This window comes from Lissotriton vulgaris, chromosome 2_1, assembly GCF_964263255.1.
Source record: "Lissotriton vulgaris chromosome 2_1, aLisVul1.2, whole genome shotgun sequence".
Classification (NCBI taxonomy): domain Eukaryota; kingdom Metazoa; phylum Chordata; class Amphibia; order Caudata; family Salamandridae; genus Lissotriton; species Lissotriton vulgaris.
The window spans coordinates 615,901,029-615,909,145 of record NC_141687.1 but is presented as its reverse complement, the minus strand read 5'-3'; the positions used below and the strand labels follow the sequence as shown (position 1 = coordinate 615,909,145).

At 44.5% G+C, this 8,117-nt stretch overlaps 1 pseudogene; it reads left to right on the top strand.

Moving 5' to 3' along the window:
• The first annotated feature begins 6,724 nt into the window (after window positions 1-6,724).
• On the top strand, window positions 6,725-7,774 carry LOC147730843 (uncharacterized; annotated as a pseudogene).
• The last annotated feature ends 343 nt before the right edge of the window (window positions 7,775-8,117 follow it).

The following is an 8,117-nucleotide window of genomic DNA, read 5'->3' as shown; positions in this document are numbered from 1 at the left end:
ATGTTCCGGAGCCAGGCGCGTCCCCCATGGACAGAATGCGCCTTTAGGTAATGCAAAGAGCATAGGAAGACCCGCTCCCTGGTCCTGTGGTCGAATGTCTGACATAATATCGACAGACAGAATATCTACATATAAAAATATCGACACAAAAATATCGAAATAAAAATATCGGAGTCATATCTTCATAAAGGTAAGTACAAAAATATCGAAAAATTAATATCGTAGTACAAAAATATCGAAATTAAAAATATCGTTTTTTTAAATGTATTAATAATAATGTAAAAATAATTTTAAAATACATATAATTTTACAAATATTAAATAAAAATATTAAAACATAATTACAAAATTAAAACTAATACATATACATTTAAAATAAATTAAAAACTTAATAATTTAATGTAAATTTTTTTTTTTTTATTTCATTTAATTGATTTAATTTAAATTTATTTTATTTTTACCCTGTACGCATGTACCCCAAAAACTCAAAACTGACCCTGAACCCTAAAAATATCCCTGTACCCCAAAAACCCAAAACTGACCCTGAACCCTAAAAATACCCCTTTACCCAAAAACCCAAAACTGACCCTGAACCCTAAAAATACCCCTTTACCCAAAAACTGAAAACTGACCCTGAACCCAAAAAATACCCCTTTACCCAAGAACTGAAACTGACCCTGAACCCTAAAAATACCTTTTACCTAAAAACTGAAAACTGACCCTGAACCCTAAAAATACCCCTTTACCCAAAAACTGAAAACTGACCCTGAACCCTAAAAATACCCCTTTACCCAAGAACTGAAAACTGACCCTGAACCCTAAAAATACCCCTTTACCCAAAAACTGAAAACTGACCCTGAACCCTAAAAATACCCCTTTACCCAAAAACTGAAAACTGACCTTGAACCCTAAAAATACCCCTTTACCCAAGAACTGAAAACTGACCCTGAACTCTAAAAATACCCCTTTACCCAAAAACCCAAAACTGACCCTGAACCCTAAAAATACCCCTTTACCCAAAAACCCAAAACTGACCCTGAACCCTAAAAATACTCCTTTACCCAAAATTAATTAATATTATTTAATTACCAATTAATTAATAATTAACAATAACAATAAAGTAAATATATTAGCACATTAGCTGTAATTAATTTAATTTAATAATTAATATTATTTTTCCCAATTACTTAATTAACAATAAAAAAATTATATATATAAAAAAATTACTCTAATTAATGTAATTAACTAATTAATATTAATTAATTACCAATTAATTAATAATTAAAAATATGTACACAATTATATTAATTAATTAACTAGTTAATATTAATTAATTACCAATTAATTATTAATTAAAAATATTTACAAACATATATTAATTAATTAATTATTATTAAATTACTTCCCACCCTATTCCCCTATAAACCCACAACCCGCTCTGATACTAAAACGCAAAATGTAAACAAATTTACAAATTTTCAAACATACATTACAAAACATGTTTAACAAACATATAAACAACATAATAAAATACATAACACTAAACAAAATTTCGATATTAGTAAAATTCGATATTAGTAACATACATAACTTAAAAAAACTATATTCTGTCTGTCGATATTTTGGACATCGATATTCTATACTGTCGAAATTAAAACATCGATATTATTGTATATCGATATTTTAATTTCAATATTTTGTCTGTATACCCTGTGGTACGGCTCGCGCGCCCTGACGTCACTGTTTACCAGCGAACACCGAGTAGAAAATGGCGGCTCCTTTTGGGTGAGGCCAGTTGCCGTGACACACCAGAGTCTCGTAGATGCCCATCATCACCGCGTCCACCAGGCGGAAGAGGCCACAGCTGGCAAAACCTGAAGGGAGCGCAGCTTCTTGTACGTAACTGTCTCCTCGGATCGTTTTAAGAACTGGACTATTGCCACCAGATCGCAAGCAGGAGCCTCCCCTCCTTTGGCACGGGGTGTCTGTCCGGGCTCACGGAAAGCGGAAGGGGGGACGGGTTCAAGGACAGCGGGACGGGCACACGGACAGCGGGAGGGGGGATGGGCACACGGATAGCGGGAGGGGGGATGGGCTCACGGACAGCGGGAGGGGGACGGGCACACGGACAATGAAACCAACATGCCGATACGAAAAAAAAAACAACCGCCCACCGCCGCATGACGCACGAAAATGGGCGGAATGAGTAAAAATCACCGGAACACCCACTAATCTCCTCGGGGAATGAGTGACGCATCTCTGTTCCAATGGCTAGCCTCCATTTATGGAGCTAGCCAATGGAACAGAGAGGCGGAACAAAGCCCCAGACTGTTCTCAAAAGATTGCGCCCGCGCGAACGCTGCTGCGCAGCGGATCGCCAGGCGAACCCTAAAAAGGGCCTGCAGTTCAGTCACCACAACACAGTTGTTGTCATAATCAAGAAGAGAGTGATTAGACACAATGGATAACTGTGTACTGGTTCAAAAGGGGTACACATTAGACATGTGAGGTCCTGATTAAAGCCCCACTGTAGCATCACGAATGGCTAAAGTGGAACCGTGTTGTAAACATTTACAAAAAACACATTAAAACCAGTGATTTGAATAAACACGGTTGGCTCGACAAATGTAAAGATCAAAAGGGCTCACAGGTAACCTTTAACTAAGCTCAGAGCAAGTCCTTGCCAGGCTAAAAACAGGGTAAACAATAACACATCCAACATGTTTGCCTGCAACAGGTTCAAATGATGGACACTGCAACAAGCCACAAACGTGTCCCAACATCCAGCGTACACAAATTGCATTGAAGAATACATGGGTGCCAAGATGACATCAGCTGGCTCTGGAAAAAAGGCCAAGTGGATTAACCGTCGCCACTCAATCTCCATGGATGGAGGTGCAGGTTGTGCAGGCTCAGGACCATGCTGTTGCGAGAAGTCCTCCCGAAGTGGGACTCTGATCAGACGACAGATGCCCAAGCCCAGAAATTCTGGCTACCACACTCTCCATTAAACATCCTTTACGACGATTGTGTTACAACGCATGCCACTTCCCCGCATTTTTGACTCCGCAAAATCTTTTACAACACAGGGCATTACACCGCTAGCCACTACAACGCATTCCCCAAAGTAACTCCCTGGTGGAGTTAGAATAGTACATTTGCATTGTAATGGGGAAGGCGTTGTAATGGTTTGCAATGTAAAGCCCTGTGTTGTAAACAATCTTGCGGAGAAGAAAATGCGGGGTAATAGCACGCATTGTAAACATGTGCGGGGTAAAGTGTCATATTCACATTCTCCTGGCCCAATAGGCAGCCACTAGAATTACTTTGGCCCAGTCGTTCTTCATCTTATTCAGAACTAGGGTCAAGAGATGTACTGGCAGCAAAGCATATTATTATTATTCTACAGCTTATAGAGCGCCTGGGTACTCCAACAGAGAGTCCCAGCGCTAGTACACCAACTAAGTACCCAAAAAGTGGACCAGAACCACCCACCCACCCTTCAGCCAGAGCCCCCAAGGAACAGCTACAGAAGGCCTATTTCCGGCCACCAGGGGGATTGTGGAAAAGCCACGTCTTAAGTTTTTTCCGAAACAGAGTCTCCGACGGGCACATCCTTGAGTCAGCAGGAAGGTCATTCCAGGCCTTTGCTGCAAGGAAGCCAAAGGAACTCCAACCAGACCGTACCTTCCGAACCTTAGGCACAATCAACTTTGCTGTGCCCAAGGACCTTAGGCAACATGCAGGTCTATAGGCGGTAAGAAGGGGGTGCAAGAAGCTAGGACCTTTCTTATTGAAGATCCTGTGGCTGAAACACAAGGCCTTAAAGGGTACTCTGGCCTGGAATACAGGAGTCCTGTGCTCCACTCCAGGAAAAATGTGTCTCCGAGAGAGAGTCTTGGGGACTGCAGTGTACAAAATTGTTGACATTGCACATTCTTGTTGGTGGGAAGAGATTGAGCCAGAATTCTTCCGATTTTTGGAAGAGGCCCTGTGCCATCTCAGGGTGGCCATTCATGACCTGCTAGGTGCTGCTGGTTCATCCATCCTGCCTTTTAAAGATCGCACATGGCTATGGTTTTGCCTGTGAGAACCTGCACCAGCCGTCCCTTTATGTAGGGCAGGAAGGCCCTTAACATGAAGTGAATTGCCCACAACTTCAACAAAATGGTATGAAGGCTGGTCTTCACCAGAGACTAGTCTCTCTCTCAGATGACCTCCCCAACTCAGTAGTAATGCATTTGTCACCACTGTCAATTTCGGCAGAGCATCTATCACTGCAGGTCTTTTGTGGTCTCCTCTGACACCTAGGTGGAATCTGAAAGGTTCCCCATGCCCACTGAGACTTCAAGTCCCACTGAACAGCTTGTGTATGCCATCTGGCATGGTGGGCGTGATGAACGTAAGAGATTAGTAATCCTAAAATCCTCAAAGCTATCCTCATTGAGATCCAGGAGTGAGGATGAAACAAACAGTGGGATAATAGACCTCATTGTCCTGAACACCTGAGGGGCACTGATGAGGCTTACAGAGAGCATGGCAAACAAAGTCCTTGTGGCCCACCGTGAATTGCAGGTAGGGTCTGTGGGCCAGAAGAACCAGGATGTGAAAAAAAGCTTCCTGCAGGGCCAACGCCACCATCCAGTCTTTGATCCAGTGCCGAAAGAACTTGAACCAGGGTGATCATTTTGAATATATCCCTGTGCAGAAAGGCATTGAGAGGGTAAAGATAGGGAGATGGCCTCCATCCCTCTTTGGTACAAGGTAGTCCTCACTTCCAAGGCCATGCACTCTATGGCTCTTTTTGCCAAAAGATCCTGCACTTCCTGGCAGAAAATGTAAAGTGATTTGAAGCAGGTGCAATGGGTTGAAAAAGAAATAGCAGGGCATTGCTCGTCTAGACAATGTGCAGGACCCATTTCTCAGATGGGGTTTGTTGCCACCCCCACAAGAAGTATCTAATCCTACCTCCTACTGGTAGCTGTGTGCTGGTAAGGGTGCACTAAAAGGCTTGGTGGTTGTGCCCTTTGGTGGGGGGTTGGAGGTGGGACATTGGGATTAATGCTGCCCCTGGTGCTGTTCTCTTTTGGCCAAGGGGTCAGGGGTTAGGAAGCCTGTTGTGCAGGTTGGGGAGCCTGACAATGTAGATACCCCATGCCCATAGCATATCCCTGAAATTACAAAATTAGTAGGGACATTGCCTGACTGGAACTGAAAGGCCCAAGTAGCTTGCTGTAGCCCTACTAAATGTTCTCAGGGGAAACATTTGCCTTCATACCAAACAGGCAGGAGTTGTTGAAAGGCATGTCAATCAAACATGCCTGAACATTTCCCAAGAAACCGCATCCAGGTGTAGCGTCAAAGCACCACAATGGTTCTGATAGCCCTACTCAGGCAATCCATGGTATTCAGGCCTGAGGGGATGACAAATTTGACCTAATACCGACCATCCTGAACAGTTTGCGCTAGAGGAGCCTGGGAGTCTTTGGGGACAGCTGGCAAGATCTCATTCACTGCAGAAATTGGATTAGTATTTTGGGTGGGAGACTACCCACCTCAAGGAATAATCACCGCCCTTGTCAGAGTGAACCCTCAAAGACACTTGGGGCCAGAAGTAGGTGATACAGATTTACCGATTCTAAAATACCAAATTTTACCGATTCAGTATTTTAGAATCGGTAAATGGTATGTAGATTAAAAAAAATCGGTAAATAATACCGATTCAGTAAAATTTGGAATCGGACATTCGGTATTTACTGAATCGGTATTTACAGAATCGGAATTCCCCATTCATTCCTTTGGGCCTTTTGGCCCATAGGAATGAATGGGAAATACCAATTCGGTAAATACCGAATCGGAAAGCAAACAAAAGTGAAACTTAAGTAGGAAGCCAATCAGGTGCTACCACCCTCCCCCTCCCTACCAGGAAGTGGCTACGCAAGCGGCTGCAACTAATAAGAAGGTTCTGGAGAGGTGGAGAGGTAGTTGGAGCAGAGAGTCCCTGAGCAGCAGAAAGAGTTTTGTGCACTTTTAAAACTGAAAAATGGCAAACAGCAAAGACAAAGAGCAGCTGGAGAGGAGGAGGAAACTGAAATTCAGCAGCATATAGCTGCAGTTCCTTGTTGAGGAGGTGTTGAAGGTGCATCAAAAACTGTTTGGCAGGCAGTCCCTCACTGTGGCAGAATCTGCCAAAAGGAAACTCTGGCAGGACATACTTGACAAAGTGAATGCAGTTGGAGTGACTACCAGAGACACAGAGGACCTGAAAAAGAGATTCTACGACTTCAGGAGCCAAACAAAAAAAAATTGGCTGAACACCACAAGCAGGCAAACAAAACTGGTGGAGGCAAGAACCCAGCACCCCCCTTACTGACCTGGTGGAGATGGTGGCCTTAACCATAGAACTTGACAGCATCTGCGGACTGGGAGAAGTAGACAGCTCAGCCAGATCTGCAAGCAGAAAAGGTAAGACGCATGCACAGCATTCCCCCCATACCACCATCCTTACCTTTACCCTTTGCGGCCAAGTGAACCCCAGTCCAGTACTGCTAGCACTATACAGGAGCAATGCATCATGGGACATGTAGTCAGGGAATGAAAGACCATGTCATACAGCACAGCAACCAGCAAGTTAGGGAAATGATTGCAGAAAGAATAAAGCTAAAGTGAGAAATATTTAATTGTAGTGACTGTGAGACAGTAGCGCTTAGCTAATGTACGCTCATATGTCCACAGGTGTCACATCTCGCAGGCATTCCCAGGAGACTGAAGGCACGGCACCAAAGAGGGAAGAGAGTCAGGACCCATGTCCAAGTGCATAGAACGTATCACAGGACACAGGTGCGCCAAGTAGCCATCCTCCTTCACAAGACACAGAAATTGCTCAAGAGTTGCAGGCGTCCCCAGAACGATCACAATCCCCTCTGTTGCTGTCATCCCCAGAAATGCAAGCATCACTGCATGAGACAACGCCTGCATCACCACCAAGAAGGAGGCATGTTGTGGCCCCACTATTAGAAATGGAGTCATCAGCAGGTGACATGGAGGGGGAAGACACACACACCTTGCCTGTGGATGGTAGCTCTGCCACGCTGCAGTCCAGTGCAGAGGTGGGCCATACTGGTTCAAGACGCCGCAGAGTTCAAGAAAGTAGTGCAGCTGCACGTGTGGAGGGTTCAAGTGTGTTCCGTGGCCTGGAGGGGAGCATGGTAAAAATCCAGAGGATGCAGGGAAAAGCCATCATGTCTTGCCAATGCCAAATGAGGAACCTGAACAACAACATGGGAGACATAGGAAAGGGCATCAGGGAACTAGAAGATGTCAACAAAGAGATGGCTGCAGGGATGCGTGAAATGTCACAATCTGTGCAGCTTCTGTGCACCAAACTAGACAACGAATTTGCATCAAGGCTCAAGGAAAGACAGCGTGCGCATGAACAAAATAAAGCCATCAACCGGCTGGCCACAGCCACATCCCTGCTATGCAGGAGAAGCATAAACATGCAGGAGGGACTAATCCAAAACAGTAATGAGGTCACTAGGGGCATGGCCAGGATGACCAGTGCTCTTGGGGCGCTGTTAAATGCACAAACAGCACAAACTGCTGCTCTGGATGTGCCAGAGAGTGAAGAGAGCACAAGTAGGAGCAGCATGGCAAGCTCCCTTGTCGTAGAGACAAGGAGGAGCAGCAGGTGCCACGCTGAGGCTACAGCCCAAACGCAAAGTGAGCACAGCGAGCACCAAACAACTGTCACTGGTAAGCGTGGACGCAAATGAGTATTTCAGTTCATGGGGAAGTGACCCAGGACTCACATCATCGAATGTAAATAATTTGTGTTGCACATTTGTGCTTTAGAATCCTACGTAGTGACACAATTATACTACGTTGGGTGCATACTCCACCTGTCTGTGTCTCTTTACTTACTTTAAAAAAGTTGCGTGTGATCTCTTCCTGTCTGTGTCTGCCATCAGTTGGTGTTGCAACTCCAGCTGTGTGTGGTTCAGGCACTGTTTGCTCGTCATCATGGTCCTCATAATCCGAGAGATCCACTCCGGTGCCCTTCTTAACCGCAAGGTTGTGCAACATTGCACAGGCTGCAATCATCTTGCAGCAGGTGAC